The sequence below is a fragment of the Herpailurus yagouaroundi genome, unplaced genomic scaffold (genome assembly GCF_014898765.1).
Source record: "Herpailurus yagouaroundi ecotype Mexico unplaced genomic scaffold, PumYag 29, whole genome shotgun sequence".
Lineage (NCBI taxonomy): Eukaryota > Metazoa > Chordata > Mammalia > Carnivora > Felidae > Herpailurus > Herpailurus yagouaroundi.
This window is the reverse complement of record NW_024412377.1, coordinates 87,920,246-87,946,243: the sequence shown is the minus strand read 5'-3', so window position 1 is coordinate 87,946,243 and position 25,998 is coordinate 87,920,246. Positions and strand designations below refer to the sequence as shown.

At 35.5% G+C, this 25,998-nt stretch overlaps 1 long non-coding RNA gene across 4 annotated transcripts in view; it reads right to left on the bottom strand.

Annotated features, from left to right (window-relative positions):
- LOC121013317 (uncharacterized) overlaps window positions 1–25,998 on the bottom strand; it is a 185,233-nt gene that overhangs the window by 138,900 nt on the left and 20,335 nt on the right. The window contains exon 3 of one of the 4 annotated variants that reach the window (XR_005782636.1): window positions 4,574–4,653. The exons of the other annotated variants lie outside the window; for them this stretch is intronic. This is a non-coding gene — a long non-coding RNA (uncharacterized LOC121013317). The remainder of the gene's footprint in view (window positions 1–4,573; window positions 4,654–25,998) is intronic. 4 annotated transcript variants of the gene reach the window in all.

Below are 25,998 nucleotides of genomic sequence, written 5' to 3'. Positions count from 1 at the left end.
TCGGAGTGCCTGGGTGTCTCAGTCGGTTAAGCATCTGACTTTGGCTCAGGTTATGATCTCACGTTTCATGAGTTCGAGCCCTTTATTGGTCTCTGTGCTGACAGCTCAGAGCCTGGAGCCTGCTTCGGATTCTGTCTTTCCCTCTCTCTCTGCCCCTCTCCTCCTGGTGCTCTGTCTCTCTCAAAAATGAATACATGTTAAAAAAAATTTAAATACTTATTAAGATTATAATGGGCACATAAAAATACTTAAAACATTTTAAAAAATGAGATGAGAATCACTAATTTAAACTACCTAAAACAATGAAAAGAAACTGCAATGGAACATCAAAGTATAGAACTGACTTGAGTCTCCCTACCATTACACTGATTTCTATCATCTGGCTTAATAAAAGGAACTTTATATGCATTGAGTAATAGATGTGTCCTTGTTGTTTATTACCTGTGAAATAGAGATGCATTTTAAACTGCCCGTGTTTTCACAGAGGAAAGCAAATTTCTTCTCCACTTTCCCAGAAAGGAAAAGTGTAAGAGGAACACTTTTAATTTTTCTCCCTCCTTCCTTTTTCCTTCCTTCACTGACTGGAGTCACTTACATGAGGGATGAGTTTAAAAGAAAAGTTGAATGTACTTTTTGTACTTTTGCAGAGCCATACCCTTCTGACACATGCATTTGTTTCTACTTTCTACACTACAGTTAAGCTCTTAAGAGCAGCCTCTATCCCTCTGGGGGCATCTGTTCTTATCCATTCAAATCTGATAAATTAATTTAGCCAACTCATTTGGTCACAGATCAAAATTCTCTCTGATAAACTTTATCCATAATAAAATTAACATTTTGTGCTCCATTTGTCAGTTCTCAAGGAATTACAAACTCAGAAGAAAGAGACAAATATGAATCTCATATATTGAACCTCTACCCCAAAATTCTTCTATTATTTATATATTCAATGTAGGGACATTAGGGAAGTCTATTTCTTTATAGAAGAATTCTGAATAGTTTTTAGGCAACTTCAAGCACAAAATTCATTAAATGGTGTGGGCTTATGAAGAAGATGATAGATCTATAAAAATGTGAGTTTAGTGTAAATGTCAAGAATAATAAGAATCATAGATACAAATAAGGAGAACAAGAAATGACAGTCATTTTCAACATAATTTTCAATACTAAGTTATCCAGTGTATTAAGAATTGACACATTAAGCTTATGCAGAATTGATCAAAATGTTCAAATCTGTATTACTGTAGGAGAAACACTACTAAGTTTTAAGTTAATTATTCAGTCATAACTGATTTATTTTAGTTTTTGCTTATAGTTCTTTTGGTTTAAGTGCTTCACTATGATCATCATGCTCAAAAATTTTTTTCCTTCCATGGGTTAAAAAATTCTGTGTGCCTGTGTGTGTGGTGTACATGTGAGCGTGTGCGCGCGCACGCGCGCGCGCGCACACACACACACACACACACACACACACACAAACAAGAATTTACAATTGACTCTTTAAGAGTTTTTCTGCGGTGGAGAAGGTCTTTCCCTGGAAAAGCATGCTTTCTAACCTTTAAATTTTTGAATAGAATATTCGTGAACTTCCTTGAGTGGCTTTAAGTTTAACTTTATACCACAGTAGAAGCAGAACTATAAGCAAAGTAATCATACCCACATAACAAACATTTCCTTCCTCATCATCCAAAAACTAGTGTTCCTCTTACCCCTAAAGAACAAAATTTTAGTATTTTCTCATACATATTTATTCACAAGAATGTTATGGATACCTATCTACAAAGTATCTATACATATATACACATGGTACTTTTTGTTCCACACTCTCATTTGCATGTACACATGTACACACTATACACACAGGGATACACTGCTCCTTTTTCCGTGGTAAGCATTAAATGCACAAACAACTATGAGGAAACTAATCAATTAAGTTCCAAGAGTTTGCATACAAGAATTTCCTTTTCAACTGAGCTTTTGTTAAGATAGTCCTTGGTCTACTGCTCTTTGTTCAATTAAACCTTCAAATTTCAAACATGTTAAAATTAAAATATGTTGTCTGGAATATTTCTCTATTTGCTCGCTGGGTGACCCACGACTTCACCAACTCTGTATACTCTGAGCTCATAGATAGATGGATACATAGATAGATAATAGATATGTAGACAGAGGTAGGTAGATATTGAATACTGAAATATTTGTATTGATATTTATATATTGATATTTATACTGAATATTGAGTATTTATATATTTAATATATATTTATAAATAAATGTCAATATATATTCAATATATAAATATATTGAAATATATTCAATATTCAGATAGATATGTAGACATAGGTAGGTAGATACTGAATACTGAATATATTTCAATATATATTTCAATATATATTTTCAATATTCAGTATCTACGTATCTATTTGTCTACCTAACTACCTACCTATTGAACTATTTATCTTGCTGCCTGCTGGATGTCTCCAACATATCTAAAATTGAATATCTGAAGTCAACATGCCTAAAACTGAATTTGGATCTTTGCTTACACACATGCTAACCTTATTTATGTTCCCTATCTCACAAAGGGCATCTCCACACAAACCAGAGATCTTGCTTTCATCCTAGTTACTTTTCTCTCTGTACTTCATCCTTCGCTTCATATCTAATTAGTCATATTCTGTTTGTCAATAGATCATCAGTTCTCACCAGATTTTAACAGCAGTTTCTTGATTTATTTCCAATATGTTCTTCCTGGAACCTCTACCAATCTACCCTCCATTTCAGTGTCAAAACCATCTTTATAACATGGAAATATGATCATGTCGATCCTCACAGAGTTATGGGGATCATCCCACTTCTGACATCACTATGATATGGAAAAATAATTTAGTAACTTAAGGGCATGAACACTCTTATCCTCTTATCTAGAGCTCTTCAAATTATACCATAAAGTGATACTGTAAAAGAAGAGTAGACTGATCAGTATGAAAGGCATTCCTCTAATGCATGTTTTGGTTTAAGGATGAAAACTAGTTGCTGCTTTTGCTGTTTAGTGGAAGGAAATAATTGAGGCCCTCTTGAGTCAGCAATTGTGCAATACTGTCCTATTTCAGGCTCTGATTTCTACAACTTGATATAATGCTATAGTTTGCAAATCTTTACTTCACCAATAAAGTGCCAATCTATTTAACTTCACATAGCTGATTCATTTCAACATAATTCCTGAGCAAGGTGGCCTAGATCTCTTGCATGTAACATCCTCTCTCTTCATATCAGAGCTCAGCATGTAGGAGGCAAATGTGCTGAGGGGCAGTCCTCCAACAACTGCTCTTCCAACATGAAGCTGTTATCAGCAACAGAACCAAGCAGAGGAAGCAAGTTTTCAAGATCACACCAGCATCCTAGTCCCTAGTCAGGCCTCTGTGGTTTTAAAAACTACAAATTCTGCCAACAGCAAAGATTACATATCCTGTTTTTCTTTTTTACTATGACCTTCTAGTTTATTCCCCAAATCCAATATCTGTCAGTTCCTTATTCCCAATGATCACCAAAGGTGAAAGTCAAACATTCTCTGCTTTACCAAATGATATGTAGATTCCCATCTAAGTCACACCCTATTCCTTTGACCTTCAACCTCAACTGTTCCTTTTCTCATCTTTTCCCAATCTTGTCAATTCATTTTTCTACACCATCAAACACATTCCTATATTCTTCTTTTTATAGACACTTGGCTTTACCTTTGATGTGATCATTTTCTTAATAACCCCTCACTAAACAATTCCTAGGGAGTTGCAAATCTTTTTCAAAAAATCTTTCAAATTCTATACTACTATTCGAAATCATCTGAGCCTCTTATTTTGTCCATCATTTGTCTTACAGTTTCAGTTGTCATCCTATTGCACTCAAGACCCAATCACATGTCATGCTATCAATAACTTGCTAGATTCCCAGATATATATTTACTTGACTATTTTAATATACAAATTTTTATTTATTTAAAAAAAATTTTTTTAACGTTTATTTATTTTTGAGACAGAGAGAGAGCATGAACGGGGGAGGGTCAGAGAGAGGGAGACACAGAATCTGAAACAGGCTCTAGGCTCAGAGCTGTCAGCACACACCCCGACACGGGGCTCCAACTCACAGACCGCGAGATCATGACCTGAGCTGAAGTCGGCTGCCCAACCGACTGAGCCACCCAGGCGTCCCAATACACAAATTTTTAATGTCTATATGTGTTCCATTTTTTTCTAAAATAAATTGAACTTACAGTGTTATCAGGATTTTCTTTAATAACAGTATGTGTAACAGGTAATCTACATCTTTTTTTTAATTCAGTCTAATGCCTTACTTCATTTCTATCATCTCGTTACTGATAATCATGTTTAATCTCTAAGCCTACAGCTCATTCTGTCCCTATCATTCACCTTCTACTTAGGTGAGACCTGATTTAGGTAGTGATCGGTTACAAGTGGACTCAGTCGTATGTCAGGAATGAGATAAAGGCCTAAGAATTGAATTGCAGGGACAGGGCATAGATCAAAGTTTAGGTCAGGACTAGCTTGAAGCTTACGCATTTGATGGAGATCACATAAGGAGTTTATATCAGAGAGGAGCTGAGGCTCAGTGATGAAAAAATTCTGGAAGACAAATCTGAAAAAAATTATAAACTATGAAAGTTTATTGTTTGTTTCTGATCATGAAATGCCCCGAATCTTAAAATGGTCTCCTCAATCTTTTGTACTTTAGATATTTCCCATTATCTTATACCATGCTAACATTTCTACCTCCTTGGTCTTGAACATAATTCTACTGACCATTTTCTCCAACTTGACTTTCAAGCTCCAACTTGACTCTCAAGCTTGACTTTCAAGACTGTCATGAATCTAAAATTGACTATGTTTATGATATACCTATCTATCCTGACCCATTTCAGCAGAACCTATAGCTCATAAAACCCGTGATTTGACTTCATATGAATCCTTCTTGTCACCCTGTCAATATCCTAGTATTTCTAATGTTTCAGTGCTTTCCAATCTCCTCAAGCCCCAAAGGCATGCTCTTCCTTCCTTTTGTACTACAATCAGAATCACCTCTTTATTGAGATCAGAGTTGGCTTCTGATCAGAGTTCCTTCAACTTTACTCTCTCTACTCCAGAATTTCTTTTTAACTCATCTAGATCTTCTTCTCTGTTACCTCAGGCAAGAGATAGTCTCACCCTTTCCAATATTACACCTTTACTTGCACACTTAGCACCAATTCCAGAACCTTGCTCAATTGACCTTCATCTTCAATAACATTTCCACTGACTTTTTAAAACAATGTGTATTTATTTATTTTGAGGGACAGGGAGTGAGACAGAGGACAAGTGGGGGAGGAGCAGAGAGAGAGGGAGAGAGAATTCCAAGCAGGCTCCATGCTGTCAGCACAGAGCCCGACGCTGGGCTCTATCTCACTAACTGTGAGATCATGACCTGAGCTGAAACAAGAGTCAGATGCTTAACTGACTGGGCCACCCAGGTGCCCCTCCACTGACTTCTTTTTGATTAACCAACATAAAAGTACCTAAAAGTACTAAAAAAACAGATATGTGTGTATATGAATGATTAGACAAATGAATAAATGAATCAATGAGTATGTTTACTGTCCCTTGATGACCATTTCTTTATGGGCTAGGGATATTTTATGACCACCATAAAAGTGTGTCCTATTCCCAGCTAGTTGACGTCCTTTCAGTGGAAATTCCAGCTCCAGCACTACAACTGTTGAATGTGGGCATCAGTCAGCACCGAGTGAATGGTTTTTTGGTCCCAAACTTTACTCCTTGCTCATGTTTCTGAGCTAGATACTGGGGTCCAACACTAAACTGTAGGCAGTGAGGGCTGACTTGGTGGGGACATTGTCTCCACTCTAGAAGTTTGAGGGTAGGGTTATGGAGATCTCTGAAGCCTAAGCAATGGCCAGGATAAGCCATGTTCAATTTCTGGGCTGAGGTTTTATCACAGCCTTTTGCAATTTTCACATGAATTGGGGCTAGGGTTGATGAATTATTATTTTTTTTAAACGTTTATTTATTTTTGAGACAGAGAGAGACAGAGCATGAACGGGGGAGGGTCAGAGAGAGAGGGGGACACAGAATCTGAAACAGGCTCCAGGCTCTGAGCCGTCAGCACAGAGCCCGACGCGGGACTCGAACTCACGGACCGTGAGATCATGACCTGAGCCGAAGTCGGACGCCCAACCGACTGAGCCACCCAGGCGCCCCATGAATTATTTTTTTAAACAATCTATGATTTATGCAATTATATTAAGGTACCTTGAGGTTTTTCTCTACATTGTGTCAAAGGCATCATAATTATCAATAGTTTTGCTTAAGTAGAAACATACAGATTGTAAAAAAGGAAAAGAATCTAAAAACAGTAAAGAAAATCAAGAATTTGAGGAATGTTTCATATCTATGCAGAATCCATTTTACAATTCAAATATTATCAAGAATAGGCCATTGTGTTTTACATGCATTTAATTTAAGCACTCATAAAATGCTGAAATTCTCTATGATACTGATTTATATTCTGACACTGGAAATAAAACAACATTATTTTTCTTTCTTTTGCAAAGAGCAAAGGGTTTCAGAATCAAGTTTGTCTTCAAGCAGCAGCAAAGTCTTGCTGACAAGATATTTTGGAACAACTTGCTATTAGGAAGGAAGTCTGAGTAGGAGGATGAGAAATAGCTTATGCCCATATGACACATACAAGTTGTGAACGTGTTAGAAGTCCATGATGTAGAACATAAGAGGATGTAACAATTTATCTCAGTGACATAAAGGACCTTATTCTATTCTTTTGTTTTTATAGCTCTATTCCGAATTAGATTTTCTTTCTCTTCTGTTTTCATTTACCTGATGGTTATAAACATTACAATTTATAACATGATGAGAAAATGGAGAACTTTTCAAAATATCTTGAACAAACTGCATGGATTTTCATGTTGAAGTCATCTAACCTTGTTACTCTAGGTACATGGCAAAAATATTGTTGCATGGGAAATATCAGTAAATTCTACCCTCTTTTATCTAATGACTTACACTTTTACAGTGACTTTATCTAAAACTGTCACAAGGGCTTTGTATGTAAACTTCTCTGCATCTCATAGAAATCAGTAGCAAAAAACTTCACAAAAAGCAAAAACCCAAAAACTCCTACTGTCAAAATTATTATCCTAGAACACAAGATAATCAAATGATTCTTTTCTTTTTTTTTATTTTACACAGCAAGCAAGACAGTGAAAGAGACAGCGAGCAGGGGAGAGGAGCAGAGGGAGAGAGAGATGATCTTAAGCAGACTCCATGCCCAGTGTGGAGCCTGATGTGGGGATCGATCACATGACCCTGGGATCATGATCTGAGCCAAAATGAAGAGTCAGACACTTCATTGACTGAACCACCCAAGGACCCCTCAAATGATTCTTTTCTAACATTATTGAATTTGCCCAATAATGAATTCAACAATTATTGAGCTTCTATAAATTCAAAATTCTAACAGGTCCTTGAGGAATCCACAGATGAATAGGCCAGAAGCCTCCATGATCTCATTTTTAGCTCCACTATATCCCCTAAATTTACACTTATCTATATCTTCTAGTAGATGGGCTCTCCCCTTTAAACCCTCATAATATTCTGAATTTCTTTATGGAACAAAGTTTTGTCATTCCTATATCAAAGTCATATATTCCCTTATACAAATCATGTGAGTAGCTTGTAAGACTGAGTTCTTTGAGGGTAAGAACACCACCTTATATACCTTTGTATCTGCTAAAATACATGCCTTAGTACCTTATCCTTTGTAATGAAATCTTTTATACCCATCTCACAAGGCAGTTTAGAGGGAATGCCAGATGAATGGCCCAAACAGTGAAGAGTTATGGGGAAAAAGAAGAGGCGAAGGCAACTTCCAACTTCAGGCCACTTAGAAATGTTTAGGGAGAGGCAGCCTTTGAATTAAAGACCAACTGACACCCTTTGATTAGTAACATTAAAATGTATAATTCTCTAAGTTTTTAAGTTTAAATTACTAAATTAGGGGCGCCTGGGTGGCTCAGTCGATTAAGTGTCTGACTTTGGCTCACGTCATGATCTTGTGGTTCGTGGGTTCGAGTCCCATGTTGGGCTCTGTGCTGACAGAGAGCCTGGAGCCTGCTTTGGATTCTGTGTCTCCCTCTCTCTCTGCCTCTCCCCCACTCACACATTGTCTCTCTTTCAAAAATAAATAAACATTACAAAATTAAAAAAAAAATACTAAATTCTCCAAAGGGAAAAAAAGGGACATTCACAATATTTGTTTTATTTATTTATATGAATTAGAAGATTAGTGCATATTTGTTTCAATTATGTATCATATAATCACATGTTTATTCCATCCCAAAACTTAACAGTATAAAACAACAACAATTTTATTGTATTCATGATTTGGTCAGTCATGATCCAAGGAGGGCATAGCAAAGATGGCTCATCTTTTCTACGTGATATCTGTGTCTCAACTGGGGTGTCTCAAAGGGGTGGCTAGGATGGCTTGCCAGGGGCCTCTGTTCTGCCTGTCTTAGAAGGATTCTTTGGTTCTTCTCCACATGGTTCTTGAAGGTTCTGGTTGCGATGCCTGGCATGGCTAGGGGGCTCACCGGTCCACTTTCTTTCCGCTCAGCCTATGTAGCTAACTTGAATGTACTCATAGCAAGATGGTCTGAGGGGATGTATGGTAGCAAGAGAACTTCAGTGGGCATTCCCATTCAAAAGGGGGGAAGAGGGGAAAGTAGTAGTCACTAGTCCAAAGCTTCTGAAATCCAGCCAGGACAGCATTGCCAGTTTCCTAACTGGAGTCCAGTCATGCTTTCTTGGAGCTGTTTTCTATGGTTTTAAACTCCACCGCCCAGCTTATTGGCTCCACACTCTTAAGGATCCTTCCTTTTCCATAGGAAATGGGTTGGCAGCTGTTTAACTTTTTCAGCCTGCTTTCTGCCTGTACAAAGATTGGGACTCTATTTTACTTTTGAACTGACCCTCTTTCATTTAATATAGATTTCAGTGCTTCCACAAATATAATTGTCCTAAAAACACTGTGGCTTTCTCAGGAATATTATTTATGTTTATTAGACAAAAGCACATCACAAACCTCTTTGAAACAGGTGGCTCTTTGTCTTGGGCTGAGAGTCAGAGTGCTGTGGTAGAATACCCTTTAAAATCCATAAAAACGCTCTAGGAAAAAGGGTCTAAGACGTGAGCTTACAGCTTTGTTGTTTTTGTTTTTGTCTAGTGGAGAGAGTCCATGAGGAATATCACTAAATTGATTTCCAGTCTCAATAAAGGGTTCAAGCTGCCCTCCTGACTCCATCTTTAAACTGAGACGGTATTTTATTAGCAGGTGGTTGGATTGATCATTACCCTGAGGCCATTTCTTACTTTGTGAACCTTATTCTAGATGGGTCAACTTTCCTCTATCTAACCTAACTCTAGAGTCCCTCTAAAATCTGCTTAAAAAGTAAACACTTCGTCCGTAAGTTCATCTCTTTTCTCATATTTTGCCACATGTAGTTAGAAGCAGCCAGCGAGCACTTTCAGCCTTCTCCTTAGCCACATCAATGAGTTTCTTAGATAACCTTTCTCATTTACATGTTACCACAGGTAAGGCTCATATTTCTGTCAGTAGGTAACCTGAGCTCCCTTTCCTCCAGCCTCCAGTGATAATTTCTGGGTTGTCCTTTAAGTCTTCACTGACCACTCACATGCCCTTGCAGCCTCTTTCCACCAAGGTGAATGCCTCACATTTTGGTTCTTTTATGAAAATCAACTAAATTCTGGATCCAATAGTTTTATCAGTCAGTATTCACTCAGAGATGCAGAAGCACTACGTGTATGTAGTAGGAAAAAGAAATGTATTACAGGAGTTAGGACTCCCACAATTGGGAGAGAAGCTAGAAATGTAAAAACAAGCAAACAAAAAAGGAGTCATAATTCCAGAGAAAACTAACTAGCCATCCCTCGGAGAGGTCAATGAGTTGGCTCTTACATGGAAATCTAGACGCTATGCCTATCAGCTGCAGAAATGGAGTCACAAAAGGAGGCCGGTGTAGAAACCCATGCAAGGTTATTGGCTGTTCATGACTATTGTCTCTGTGAGTGCACAGTAAAATACCTGGTGGCGAGCCTAGTGCCAATAGATGTGTCAGACAGGAAGGAGAGCTGGCCTCAGGGATGGGAAGAGAAAGGAAAAATGGGAAACCACCTGCAGCTCTAGATCTGTCTCTAATTGCCTATGGCTAATAACACAGACCACCCAGGGAAGGGGCTTCTGGAAAACATAGTTCTCAGCTTAATCAAGTTGATAATGTAATAGTACATAACTATAGTCATCAAAGAAAATGTGAAAATGACAAAAACATATAAAGAAGAATAAAAATTATGCATATGTTCAAAACTGAGAGGTAAATGCTATTAACATTTAACAGATCTTTACTCTGAAACACTTCATTTTATTATAGAGGATTTAACATTGGGAACATGGTGATTACGAAATATAGCATACTGATGAAGGACCAGGTTTTGGTTTGCTTAGCCAGGTTTGAATACCAGACTTCTCACTTTTAAGTGTATCACCTTTGGACTAAATAATGAACATCTCTTTCCTCTATTTTACCTAAAAAGAAGGATAAAAAATAGAACCTATCTGTAGTACAGCCTTCCAATAAGGTCTGTGTCCTAATCCCTAGAACCTGTGACTATGTTAGGTTTCATGGAAAAGAGGCATTTAGACTGAAGATGGAATTAAGTTTGGCAGTCACCTAGCAGAGTATGAAATCGGAGTGGGGTTATCCTGAATTATGCAGGTGTACCCAATGTAAGCACAAGAATTTTTACAAGTGGAAAAGGCATGAGAAAGCTTGGAGATGTGGCCATGTGAGAAGGATTCAGCCTGACCTTTCTGGCTTTGAAGGCAGAGAAAGTGCCACAATCTGAGGCTAGAAATAATCCAGAAAAGGGAAGAAAATAAATTATCCTGTAAAGCCACCAGAAGGACATAGCCCTGCCAATACCTTGAGTTTAGCTGAGTGAGACCCATTTTGACTTCTCACCTCCAGAACTGTTAAGAAAAGAAACTTGTGTTGCTTTAAACCACTAAAAGTTATGGTAGTTATAGCAATAGGAAATAAATATACTACATCATGGGAGCTTTGTGAGGATTAAATGAAATGATACATGTATGTAACAATAATTAAAATAGGTCTTAGCACATGGCAACTACTCAATAAATGTGATTATTTACTATAAAAATTATAATTTTACATTGATATCTATATCTATATCTATATATCTATATCTATATCTATCTCTATATCTATGTATATAAAATAACTCCCCTGTTGCTGGAAAGTTAAATTGTATTCAATTTCTTGTTATTAGAAAAATGCTTCAATGGAAAAATTGAACGGAGACCTTGTCTGTCTTGATGCCTATTATAGACTCAGCAGCTAATACACTTAGTAGGGGCTCTATAAATATTCATTAAATAGATAAATGAAGAAATGATCAACATATTTGTGCCTATATGTATTTTCACATTTGTCTTTTGTCTTTAGGCTAGATTCCCAGAAATGGTATTACTGGATCAAAATGAGCTGAACATTTTCATGCTCTTTATACCTACTGCCAAATGGATTTTCATAAAGGTTACACCAATTTACACTCCCACAGCATTGTATGAATTTGACTGTCATTCTTCCCATGTTAACATTGACTACCCTACATTTTAAAATCTCTGATAACTTTTTGCCTTTTTACCATTCCTTTAATTGCATTTTTAATTATTTATCATGTTGAAAAAAACATTAATGATTATTTGACTAATTATTTGACTTTTTAATAATTTATTGTGTGAATTATATGATGGTTATTTTCAAATTATAAATTATTTTATTTTTTTTATAAATTTTTTTTTCAACGTTTATTTATTTTGGGGACAGAGAGAGACAGAGCATGAACGGGGGAGGGGCAGAGAGAGAGGGAGACACAGAATCAGAAACAGGCTCCAGGCTCTGAGCCATCAGCCCAGAGCCCGACGCGGGGCTCGAACTCACGGAGCGCGAGATCGTGACCTGGCTGAAGTCGGACGCTTAACCTACTGCGCCACCCAGGCACCCCTATAAATTATTTTAAAGATAAGGCGCATAAAGAAGATACGGAAAATAAGCTCCCCTGAACCCATCAGCAAAGTTTGACAAATGTTATCAATTTGACAATATTAATTCATCAATTTATTTTTGAAATAGATCATGATAGGTATGTTTCAAATATCTTCTATTCTTCTTTTTCTCTTTCTCTCTCCCTAGGGAGTATTCTGCAGCTTCTCATTTATGTTTTTCTACTTTTATGTGTTCGCACACAACACACGTGTACACACAATTAGTATGAATTGCCTGTTTTTCCAGAGTGTATTTTTCATATTAATCAATGAGTTCTTTGTATCATAGGATTTTAACTCTTTGTTTGTCATATTTGTCGTACATATCCTCCCATGTAGTCATTTTAATTATATTTGTTTTTAAATTGATTTTCACCTGATTACATTCGATATAGAATTGTATAGAATTAGTATTAAAGTTCCATGACTTTCATTTATGTATTTAGTATAATGGCAATGCCTTAAGGTAGTAATTATTAACACTTTCTTAGTCATGATTTCTGATCTTAGAATAAATTGCAATAAATATAGGTTGCTAGCAGCTATTAAAAATCTGTATTATCTGATTATCTTAACGTGGAATTTGCAAAACTTAAGATCTCTTTAGGTTTTACATCTTGATCAATTCTCTCTCTTTACAGTATTAGCTTATGGTGGAGGCTGAAATGATAGTGGTATCAGTAATTAAAATTTATCAAATAAACAAATTCCAGAGATACACTAATATTCATCAAATGTTAAGTAATATCAAGAGAACACATTTTTTCTGAGCTACTAAAAGGAAAGGAGTAAAATATATGATTTTCAGTGGTAGACTTCCCTTATCTTAGTATAAAGGTGTTACAAATCATTCAACATTGTTTAAAGCTATGATATTTTCATGAAACACAAAAATGAATTTAATCAAATAGATGTAAGGTATAATAAAATGGCTTCCTAGCATATACAGGCAAGAGATTATAAAAAGGAATTGTATTTTGGACCATGACTTAAGAATATAAAACTTTATTTTAAAATACCGGACAAAATTTTCTCAGTAACATCTAATCAACGGGTAAAAATCTAGGATTCATCTTCCCTTAAATTTTCCTTAGATGCAAACTACCATAAAAGAGAAGCAAAAATGAGCCACTCATGACGTTGTTGTGGACGAGTGTGGAGAAAGACATGATTTCCCCTTGCCTCCAGAAAACATATAATAATATGACCATTTGTTGGAGTAAAGGAATAAATTATAATCTTAAAATATTTCATTGGAAAGTGTGTTCAATGGGAAGAAGCTATGTTTATGTATGTTCAGAAATCAGCAGACAGATACGAAGATAGCAATTACCTAATATAAAAGTATTCACCATTTTTGAACATATGCACACAAAACAATAAAAAACTGCAGTGTCTAATGGTATCTCTGTGACCAGAGATACAATAAAAGCAAAATAAAAATTAAAGGATGAAATTGTCTAGAAATTAGGTTTAACTGATATTACCACACAGAAATATTTCATTTAAAAATGTGAACTTTAAATACATTTCAATAAAGTAAACCACCAGGCACAATTAAGTCTATATTTGTTAAGGAAATGATAAATATAAGAAATTAAAAGTGTGTTTTGGTGAACACTCTGTTAAGAAAGTGCTATCCCTTAACCTATTCACTCTGATTTTAAATCAGTGCCCTTCAGCTTTCTCTCAGCCAGCTCTGCTGGAAACTGGCAAAGAGCACAAATGGAGACTAAACTTAGATTCTATTGCTTTCCTCTAAAAACGACTCATCAATTTAAAATACTTGGGCAAATGAAACTGACAAATGGCTTTCTACACTGAATATACCTAAGAGCTACGAAAATGATGATAATTTGCTTTTTACTCCTCGATTCATGTAATAAGAAAGGTTACAAATTTCAAAAGAGGGCACTATTTTGGGAAATAGTTTCAGGAATGAAAACATTAGAAGGTAGGCTATTTATAACTTCATATAATCTGATGTAAATATGCTCTGGCAATGGGATAGCCAGACTTGAATTTGAAAACTTCCTACTGTTATTCAGAAAGCTTTCCACTGTTTCATTATGATTTTTTTTTCTTTCAAGATTAAAGTGTATGGCAGGCTATCTTTAGTAACCTGACCTAATGGTCTCTTTTATCCACTCCTTCCCCAAAGCCCACCCTAATGCAAGGAACCTTTCCCAAGTGCCCTGGGAAGAAATCTGCTTGGGAAATTCTTTAGAAGGCTATTTAGAGAACACATGGTGACTGAAATAGTTTCTGAGGAGATGCATTGGCTTTTCTTGAGGGAGGGACTGTCTGGGCCTCCCTTGCCAGATTCTTCTGTGGATAGTTCTTTGCTCTCTCTGGTCTTTAGCCTGGTGCAAATTTATTTGTTCCATTAGATTTATGTAACTCATATTTTTAGAGAAAGAGATTTCACATTAATTACTCATTTGTAGTAAGAAATTTGGAAAAAGAAGCAAAAGGGAAACACTGAGGAGAAGGGATGGAGAGAGACGATTTGAATTAAAAAAGTTCAGAAAGTGAAGAAAATATAGAGTCTAGGGTGCCGCCAAAAGGACACTGAGATGGATGCTAGAGAAGGTGTCTATGACACCTTCTGACAGCTGCTGGATTGTAGAAAGATGAACACATATTTTAATAAATATGTATCTTGGGTGAGATATGGCCTGTCTGGCAGAATTTGTAAAACAAAGGAGTCTGGATTTTTCATTACACTTTTAACGTACATCTTATTTATTTTTAAATAGTTTTTGTCTTGATCTCATTAGCAAATAAATTATCCTAAGAACAATATAGTTCTAAAGATAATTGATTTAATTTTAAAGATGAGATATTCTCATTTTGTTCTCTTTTTTCCCAGGCCACATCCCTAACTGTGGCCAGGTATTTGTGCTGCAACAGCCATGATCCTTTCAAATAAGCTTACATTTTTAAAAGAAACCTTTAAATTGTATTTATCCTAAAACTTTCCACAGACAGTCTAGTTGTCCCTGTCTTGCAATTAATCGTGGAAGTAACCTGTAGGGAAAAAAAAGCACACAGACAAATGCAAAGTTTTGCTATCCATCCTACACTTGCTTCAGTTTCAGAACTGATGATGGGAAATATCCTGTTTATTGAGACTGATAATATCCAATTCAGGTATTTCCATCAGAAAGACAAAGATCCTCCAAGTCAAGTATTATCTACATGAAGAAAAGAAGGAGAGGCTCAAACGACAAGCTCAGCTCCTGACTAATTGCCACAATAAGACAATGTGTGGCTTTGCTGCTAGAGAGCTAAATTGGCACACTGTGCGTTCTTGTTGGAATTAAAAGATGGCTGGGGGGGAATACAAGAATACTCTTATAAAAAAAGTTAGGAGGTAATCTCGTTATAAGTTTTCCAAACTTCCCTACTGAATGTTTGTTCCAAACTTTATTTAAATAGCATGTTACAGCGATACCTCATTTACATGGTATGTCAAAGTGTTATAATTTCCACATTTCTAGACTCCCAGGTCCAAGACAGCATTGCATAATGAAGGGAAAGGTTACAAGATTTCTAGGAATGGATTTCTGTGTAAATAATCATCAGTTATTTTATCAACCTTCCATGGACAATGAGGTATCTATGATGTATTGGCTATTACTTACTCAATGTTTTTACCCTCCATGGATTTAGGCATTTTTAGTAAACACAGAAAAGAGATTCATTATACTGTGGAGTATTTCTTTTTTAATTCTGTTACTTTTTTTTTTTTTTTTTGCATTTGCGTTTTATCACAAAATTCATCTAAGCATAGAAATGGTTGTTTCTCATTGGGGAGTTTATCTGCCAAAATGTTATTGCTATAGGAAATGTGTGTCACATTGGATTATCACTTGGCACTATCAAGCCAGAACACTGTGAGCCTTAAACTTGGTTTAAAAGAAATCTAATTAGTATCAACTGAAAAAGAAGATCTCTAAAGATATTTCTTTCTTACTTTCCCTAATATAAAAGGTGATTTGTGATAAAACTGTTAATCTGTAATCATTTTTGCTACTCAAAATAAAATTTGACACTTTCAGAACATATTATTCTTAGTAATAGGCAAATTTCCTTTATACAAACTTAAAAATATAGAGGATAATGAATGAATAGAAAATATTATTCCTAGTGAAAAGCAGCCATGAGGGCACTGGTGAATGAAAATATTATAAGGCTGTAAGGTGTTTGTAACTGTATTCAGTACACTTCTCCAGAAAAATTTAGTGATGTTTTATTTATTCAACCAATAATTTATTGAATAACTACTATGTGCCAGATACTGTATTAACAAAGGAAACACAAAGGCTCTGCAATGACCATGAAATAAGACTCTATCATTGCCCTTACCCACTTTATAATCCCATCTGCAGGCAGTTCTAAAGACTAGCTTTACTCCCAAACAAAATTCAGCAGGAGTGTATACACACACACACACACACACACACACACACACACACACGTAACTATATGAACACATACATACATATCTGCACATACACATTTATACAATCATATATGTATGTGTTTGTGCACATGCACACACTTGCATGTACACGTAAGTAAAAGGAAGAGGTGAAAAATCACACAAAGAACTTGCTCTTTGCAATCTGACATACTTGAATATTACTTAAATGATTTTGAACCTCAATTTTTTAATCTATGAATGGGATTGTCGGTATTTCCCACAGAGGACTTTTTAAAGTATTAAAAGAAAGAGGATATGCAAAGTATTTAGCTCAGCGTCTGCCATATGAAAGCAAAAGAGAGCTATAGTTGTTATTATTTTGTTTTCTTTTGGGACACTTCTTCGAGGAGACAGCATATAAGCAAGCATTAAGAGATGAGAATATAAAGGAGTTGTTCTATTAAAAAAAAGTAATGTGAGTATATTGTAAGTAGAGAAGGAGAAAGTCATTCAAGAATATGTATGAACGTCTACCACCACCAAGTAGTACATGACATTTTATTATATTCCATGTGAAAAAAATTGTAAGACCAAAAGATGGTGTTTTTTAATTATTATTATTTTTTATTATGAAATCTATCATCCAATTGGTTTCCATACAACACCCAGTGCTCATCCCAACAGGTGCCCTCCTCCATGCCCATCACCCACTTTCCCCCACCTCCTACGCCCCATCAATCCTCAGTTTATTCTCAGTTTTTTTATTATTATTTTTTTTTTAATTTTTTTTTCAATGTTTATTTATTTTTGGGACAGAGAGAGACAGAGCATGAACGGGCGCGGGGCAGAGAGAGAGGGAGACACAGAATCGGAAACAGGCTCCAGGCTCTGAGCCATCAGTCCAGAGCCTGACACGGGGCTCGAACTCACGGAGCGCGAGATCGTGACCTGGCTGAAGTCAGACGCTTAACCGACTGCGCCACCCAGGCGCCCCAGTTTATTCTCAGTTTTTAAGAGTCTCTTATGGTTTGGCTCCCTCCCTCCCTAACTTTTTAAGATGGTGTTTTTTTTTTTTTTTTAAATTGCTGTTTATATTTGAAATAAAGATGAAAACTTAGGTCACTTAAAATACACTAGAGAAATTAAAATGTAATTAGTGAAGAAGACATATTATTTATTTAGCAAAGTTTAGTGAAGATGAGGAAAAATAGGAATTTAAGGCATCATCCATAATTTTAAAATGAAAAATATATACTTCTGTGATTTAAAATATGAAAATATTTTGGTTGTAAGCAGATCCTAGAAGTAATAAACCAATGACACACACTCCCCTGATCCCTCCCTCTCTCTTTTTAAACTAATATCTCAGATTTCTGCTTACTCATCTTTCTTCTTTTAATGTTTTTTTCCCCATAATACAAATCTTATCTTTGGGGGTGATTTCTTTCAGATTAGAGAGATGCGAATTTATATTTAAATTGGAAGAATTTCACCTATACATTATCTTAAAGACACGAGTTTAGGCAGGGTCACTCTGAAAAATTTCTATGAAAGCATTTCACACACTGAGCTTTGAAGGATTAAAAATGCTTTGGCATGACATCTGGGGGTGGTATTTTGAGAACAGCAGAATTCTGTAAAACATACACACATACACATTTGTATAACTCTCTATTCTGTCATAGACACAATTAGGTAGGAGCTATTTTATACATATATTATAGTTGAAAAATAGTAATTGATAGAAAAAATAGGTGATGGAGATGGATTAGAGATAGAGATGGAAATGAAAATCCATTTTGCATCAGCTGCCTCATTCATGAGCTCTGGCTACTTAGGGTCTCCTAAGTGGATAAGTTAATATCACTTCCTCTCTCTTACACATCATTTGCTGTCTACTTATTGAGTCAAAGTGAGCTAATGACTTTATTGAGCTTTATTATAAGCAGTTTTGTGACAGTAGACTTATACTGGTTTTCATTCTTGACTTATGCCCCTGCCCCATAAGTCTCCACGTTGAATTTTTAACCTTTTTAATAGTAGCATCTTAAATGCCAGCCCTGCCAGGAAGTCTTTCCTGGTGCTTCCAGACATTTTAGATCCCTGCAAATTCCCACAGCATTTTGTTTATATGTCTTGAATGATGTGACTTGTCATGTCTTTTTTGGTAGGGCCATGGGTAGGTATTCCTTTGCTGCTAGAAACACTCTGTGAGAAAAATTGTCACATAATAGTATCTTGCTAAACATGTGTTGAGTTGCACTGAATTGAACTAAATTTGTAGACAACTTGTAAGCTGTTTAACAGTACCTTTCCAAGGCCCACTTATCTGTTCTATTGATAGTAGTTACATGTATCTTCCTAATTCTAGTTATATGTATACAGATATAAATAAGCTCATCCCTTCATATATTCAAATTACTAATTTTTTTCTGGGTATATATCTGTTGTTTATCAGCAACATTATGGTAAAACTTTCATACTAATAAGCATCTATCACTATTCATTGTACTCTAAGCAGCTGTCATATTTTAAATGGTTTAATGACAGGAAAGCAAAAATCTTTCAAGTACTTTCTATGAGCCTTATTTATCCACATTCTTATTATTTTGAGGTAGAAACACTAAATAATATATAAATAATTGTATAGGCAATGCAAATGTTAGCATCCTGATTGTAACCCAACAAGTGCATCATACTTTAAAACACAATAGCAACATAGTGAAGAGTTAAAACAATTTCATTGATTTTTATTTCTAGCTCTTAATGCATCATTGGTCTTCTTCCTTTCATGAGTCAATTTCCTTTACTACTCTTGCTCATTCAGGAAATTTTTCTTCTATCATAGTTCTGCTACCATCACTAATAATTAAAATATATGTGAATATCCTAATGCTTAGCTGTAGTGATATTTCCAGAGACAATGTCAATGGAACTACTGTTTGTGGAAAAGTGCCTTATACTTTTGCTTTCCAAAAGTCATTTTTGGTACTCTCCTTTGATTAAGAGTCCATGCTTCACTCAAACAGAAGTCTATCCTGAAATTTTGGTCCATTACATAATTTTCAGAAGCTGGAAGAAAGGCATTTGCATCATTTCTGTTCCCAGATCTGTTCAATATATACTTCCAGTCTGTCATGCCTGAAATTAATTTTTTACAATCTGGATCTTTACTATATGCTAAAAATTCAGTACAAAAAAGGACCTCCTTCTGCAGAGAATATGTAAGCCAGAACATCATGTTCCATCTTTATAATGAAACACATAGTTCCTATCAAAAGGCAAATTTTTTGTTTCAAAATGTTTGAAGAGAATAATGCTTTAAAAGATTTCAAATAGTTACTTTTATGAAAGTGAAAAGATTTCTATGTCAAATATATTTTAGCCTGAATCATATAATTTCTGTATAAACCGAACAACATTTTATTTATTTAAAGCTATTTCCCACTCTGTATTTCATGCTTCTGAGGTTGGAAAACAAAAGCAAATAATCCCAGAAATAGTTTCTCTCAAAACACTCATGTTTAAGTGAATAGCTATTAAAATTCAAACTGCTAATATCGAGTTTTAAGCAAATGGTAATATACCATTTTGTCTCTCTAGTCAAGAAGTTTATTACCTTAATATTTTGTTTTCCTCAAAGTATGAAAGTACTTGTTTTGATCTTTCTAACTAGTGTAGGCCCTCCAAAATAAATTTCAAATATCAGAAAAAACCATATGACAAACACACTCTGTATGATCTTTGAAAAATTAGTTACTTCTGAAAGTATGTTCATTCTTCTGTTAAATGGGGATATGTACATGTGAGAATATGTTGAAATTATATATATATACACACACACACGTGTGTGTGTATGTGTGTGTATGTGTGTGTGTATATATGTGTGTGTGTGTGTGTGTGTGTGTGTGTGTGTGTGTGTGTATGTAACATAAAGGCCATAACACAGGACCTGAATTACATTCTTCTCTTCCTCTTCCTCCTTCTTCTCCCTGCCTCACCACCACCCTTCCTCCTCCACCTGCTCCTCTTCCTCTCATTTCCCTTTCTCTTATTCCTTACTCTTAATTTCAAAAACAGAATTTTTCAAGGCTTCAGAACTACAGAGCATTTGACCTGGGTCCAGGATTCAAAATGAGACTTGTATCACACCATAATCTCTCTTCTAACTAACTTTTAAATTTCCTCTAGAGGTTCTCTTGATTTTTGCATAATTTGCCACAGACTATGAGAATAAAACTTTCTCTTGTTTATATATTTCTTTATTTTTGCAAACACTGTATTTCTTAAAATTTTTGCTTAGTTCTCTTGGGTGCTATATTGCTTGGCGCATGGATGTTTGTTAACATTTGGCCTTATTTTTTTTAAGTTTATTTATTTTTGAGGGGGTTGTGTGCAGAGAGAGAGAGAGAGAGAGAGAGAGAGAGAGAGAGAGAGAGAACCCCAAGCAGGCTCCGTGCTTTCAGTGCAGAGCCTAATGTGGGGCCTATCTCACAAATCATGAGATCATGACCTGAGGCAAAATCAAGGGTCGAATGCTAACCCAGTGAGCCATCCAGGCACTCCTAATGTTTGACCTTTATAGTGTTTTCAAACCTAAACAATAAATTTTTATTTATTAGTGGTGTTTTTTTTTGCATTAACTTCTAATTTGTTTGATAATACTAACACTCATGTGATGTATTTATACAAAGTTTATTAATAAATATTGGTGAATATTTCAGCTATGTGGATTCTTTTTGCTCTGAGTCCATAACCTATACAGCTAGCATTTTTTTCTATTGATCTATTTATTTTATTATCTGTACTTTATTTCCATTCATCTTTATATGAATGAAACCTTTATATGAAACCTTTATATGAGGTTTGCTGTTTGTCATCTTCTTTTCTGCATAATTTTATTAGTTAGGGCATAACTAATATTTGCTTTTCTACCACAGCTTTGATATTTACATTATATTGACTAATTATATGTTTACATTATATGTTTACAATATGTTTACATTATATTGACTATATCTATAGTGGTCTAAACTCTTATGTAGCATAAATAATATTGTGCTTTACCTGCTCTGTTAATTTTTCACTGATCTTATCTATGCATTTGTACATCTGTACATTCATTCTTTTCTTTTTGTATTCTTATTACTATTGCTATCCCTACTCTTTGTTGAAAGTAAGTCTTCTTTGGATTGCTTAACCAGTCAAAATCCAATTCTCTGATACAGCTACATATCACAAACTGATTACAAAGGGGCACTACTTAAGTCACTTGGCTCCATGTGGCTGAAAACTCAACTCGCAGTGGCTTAAATAAACCAAAAGTTTATTTTTGTCACATCACCATATTCTGAAGGTGAGAAATCCAGGGCTCTTATGCCAGCTTTTGTGACATTAGTGACTTGGTCTCCTGTAGGCTTTCTACCCAGCTAAGTTTAGAATGATATTCCGCCACTAGGCTTATCATTCCAAGTTTGTAAGATGGCTAGACACCACTAGCATTTATCTGAGTTTTGGGGAAGAAGAATATTAAAGTCAAAGACAGAAGGTATGTGCCTTCCAAGTCTTTTCCTTTAAAATGCTTATTTTTATCCACAAGAGAGGGTAAGGAATTTTTGTATTTATCTGGATATGTTACTGTCCCATACAAAATCATGACTCTATTATAAAAATAAAGATGTAAAGAAAAGATCTTGCTTAGACAAGTAGCAAAGTCTGCCAAGGGGACTAACTTCCATGTCAGTATTACATGATTCCACTGACTCCCCGGACTCAACCCCCCAGTCACTGCTGATTTGTTGTGTGGTGGACCCCAAACTTTACGTAAAACAGATTTTCTTATGTGTCAATCGGGAATTATGATTCAAAGAGAATAGTTAATCTGTGTTGGATGCTGAGGCTAAGAACCAAGGCTGGGGCATTCATTATCTACCATATGCATATTGAATTGGGGACAGTCCAGAGACAAAAGGGAAAAAAACCCAAAATTCCTCTTCAGAAATTTCCAGAGCTTACGCATGTAAACTTCAGTAAACAAAGAGTAGTTCGTCTCCCTATTCCTTCGACACATTATCCTTTTTGTTCCAAATAGTTTGACACTGTTTTTGTTTCTCAATTCAAATATACAAAAGACTATGGTCTTCTCTTTGGCATTTATATTTTTGCTTTGTTTTAGTACTTCTATTCAGCTAGAATTTAAACTCTGTGGGAGCATGTGTCCCTATGTCTGTTAAATATTGTATTTCCCTCAGCCTAGCATGCCATTTTATCAATAAATTTTTGTTTAATGAATAAAGCTTTATTATAAACTTAGCACCCCCTGATTCTTTTTATTATTTACTTTTGATTTTTTGATTGGTTTCACTAGTAATTACTGGTTTGTATCTATAGAAATATTCTCTTTTAAAAGTACATTTGGTGAAAGATATCTGGACAATGCTCTTAATGGTTCTATAGGAACAGTTAATTTTGGTGTTGTCAGTTATTTGAAAATATATTTTAAATGAGACTATCTTTCTTTTTTCTTCACAAAGGTTAGTGTTTGAGGAGACCAACAATTAGCATTTTCACATTCCCTACCACATTCATAAGTCAACTGAGAAATAATATAAGAAGACAGAGATGACAACCAAAATAACATCTCAATAGCGAGTATTCAAGGAAGAATTGGGTTTTATCTGTAGTCTAGTATGCTTCCTAATGCTGAACCTCCGAATTAGGCATACTCACTCATCCAGAAGTTCTGGAATAAGAAGAAAAGCATGCATTAAGTTACATTGCTCTTATGAGATAAAGTTCAAAGAAACTGAAGTGAAGAAACCCAGTTGGGAAAACTCTCCCAACAAAAGGTTAAAATGGGCATTACACAGTTAGCATATGGTGGGGTCTGTAATCCACTTATTCATAATTCCTCCTCTCAGAGTTCCATCATTACATTCTTCCATATGTTTGTATGGGAACATCCCCACTGTGAGGTCTTTGACAAAGCTCTTTCTTTCCTACACAGTATATTCAGGGCATCTAAATTCCCGTTTCCCTTTGGTCCTATATTTTCTGCATTGCAGAATTGAACTGAGTGACCCTCCAGCCACAAAAACCACAGTTTCTTTATGAGCAGGCATTTTCAGATCTCTGGAAGAGACTGTTTCCACTGCATCTTATGGAAGTGCCTAGGCATAATAAATACACTTGTGAAGCAAGTTTATGTTCTCATACGTAATTAACCAATTCAAAATAAATGTGTAATCATGTAGCGAAAGTTAATTCTTGAGCCTTATGCAAAAGGCTACATTAATTTTAGACCACCCTCCTCTTTCTTTCCTAATACTGAATGTAAAGTGGATTTGAGTTAGCTGATCTAGAAATTCCTGTCTAGGGATGGGGTTCACGATTTATGTTAGAATTTTACTAGTCCACGAAACACATTTGTTAGTCAGTTTAGAAGCAGTAATATTGTTTTCACCCCATTGCCATTAAGACTCAAGGAACTTACTCTCTGTGACCTTCCTCACCTCTGGACGATTAAATCTTTGCCTCAGCTGCTCCTGCTTTTGTGTGATCTGGTAAACGGAAAGAGGCCAGGAGTGTTTGGTGAATAGAACCCATACTTACAGAGGAGAAACAAGCTTCCCTTGCCCCCCAAGTTCCCCACTAGTGCCATTCCTAGAAGAAAAACTCCAAGATCCAGCTATAAACCCAATGAATGACTTAGTGGGGGGACAAATAAAAGATTGTATTTTATTTCTTTGATGCTAAAACTTCTGTTCTTGTGTGTGGGCTTTATATTCTTTGCCAAATTATCATCATGATGTGTCACATGGACTTGGCATTGAAGAGCACACTATCTTGGAGAGAAGTTTTATTCCCCTTCCCATACTCTGCACTGTAGAGTTTGGCTCTTAATAGCAGAGTATGTCTTCTGTATTTGAAAATTAAAAGTGTGTCAACTGGAGATGAGCATTTCATTCCTGCCCTTTTTCTTAGACTCTCAGAATTGGACTTAGGGTTTAGGCCTTTTCTTTCAGGTTTATTGGAGTATAACTTATAAGAAAAACTATACACTTTTATTTTAAATAATTGATGAGTTTAGATATATGCATACACCTGTGATACTATACATGTATTCAAGGTAATAAAGATATTCATTGCTTCCAAGTTTCCTTATGTCCATTTGTTTTGTTTTCTAGGTAATAACACTTATCATGAGATTTACCCTCTTCACAAACTTTGAAGTACACAAAACTGTATTGTTAACTATGCACACTCAAGCCAATTTTTGCATCTACTGTTTTCTTCTTCCAGGTCTGACATAATTGGTCATATGAGGGACTGAAATGTTGAGGCCATCCTCAGTATTATATTCCCTATACTGCACCCAGAAGATTGATCATAATGAGCAAGATTCTGTGACTCCAAGCCATTAATGTAGTTGTTCCAGTTCATAACTCCCTTGTTTGCAACACCTGACCTCTGGTAGCACACCTTTCCAGAGAGAATGCCTAGGGATCCAACAGAAGATACTGTTCTTGGGTCCTAACCCATTAGGTGAGAGAATGTAGAAATTCTTACAGGATTTGGGAATTTGATTCATGTCATTCTTTTAAATAATAGTTGAGGATTATTTTTCTCTTTTGGACAATTTCATGGATATATTAGAGAGAAATAAGAAAAGGGGAGATTTTTTTTATATTTGTATAAGACGAACATTGTATTTATTTATCAAAGGCTGTTCATTTCTTAATATACATCTACTATTATTTTACCTTTACATAAAAATGCAGAATATCTAATGCTACAATATTACTTTTGTATTCCCCACCTTAGTTTGGTAAAAATGTCCCCCTTCTAGTCAGCCATAACCAGAAAATGACTTTGTCCTGCCCCAAGGTAGGCTGTGGTATGCCCCTAAGAACACCAAGGGTTTCATAGTCAAGACAGGTCTTTCTGTGATAAATTTTACCTCCAGGGTATGCATCAGAATTATCAAAAAAAAAAAAAAAAAAAAAGAATTAAGTGGAAACAGTGCCTAGAATACAGTTTTGAATATCATCCTCATTTTGTCTAAAATTAGTTATCTTATTCCTACCTCATTAAACTTGAGCTTTTCATTCTGATTTTGAAAAAAAGGAAAGAAAATTGCAACTAATAAGGTAATCAACAGGCCACCTTCAGAATACTATTATTTAATGATGGGACTAGTATATTTACAATGCAATTGTGTAAGTAGAAGTTTTCTCCCTCCCTCCTTTCCTTCCTTTCTCTCTCTCCTTCCCCCTCCTTCCTTTGCTCCTTCCTTCCTTCCTTCCTTCCTTCCTTCCTTCCTTCCTTCCTTCCTTCCT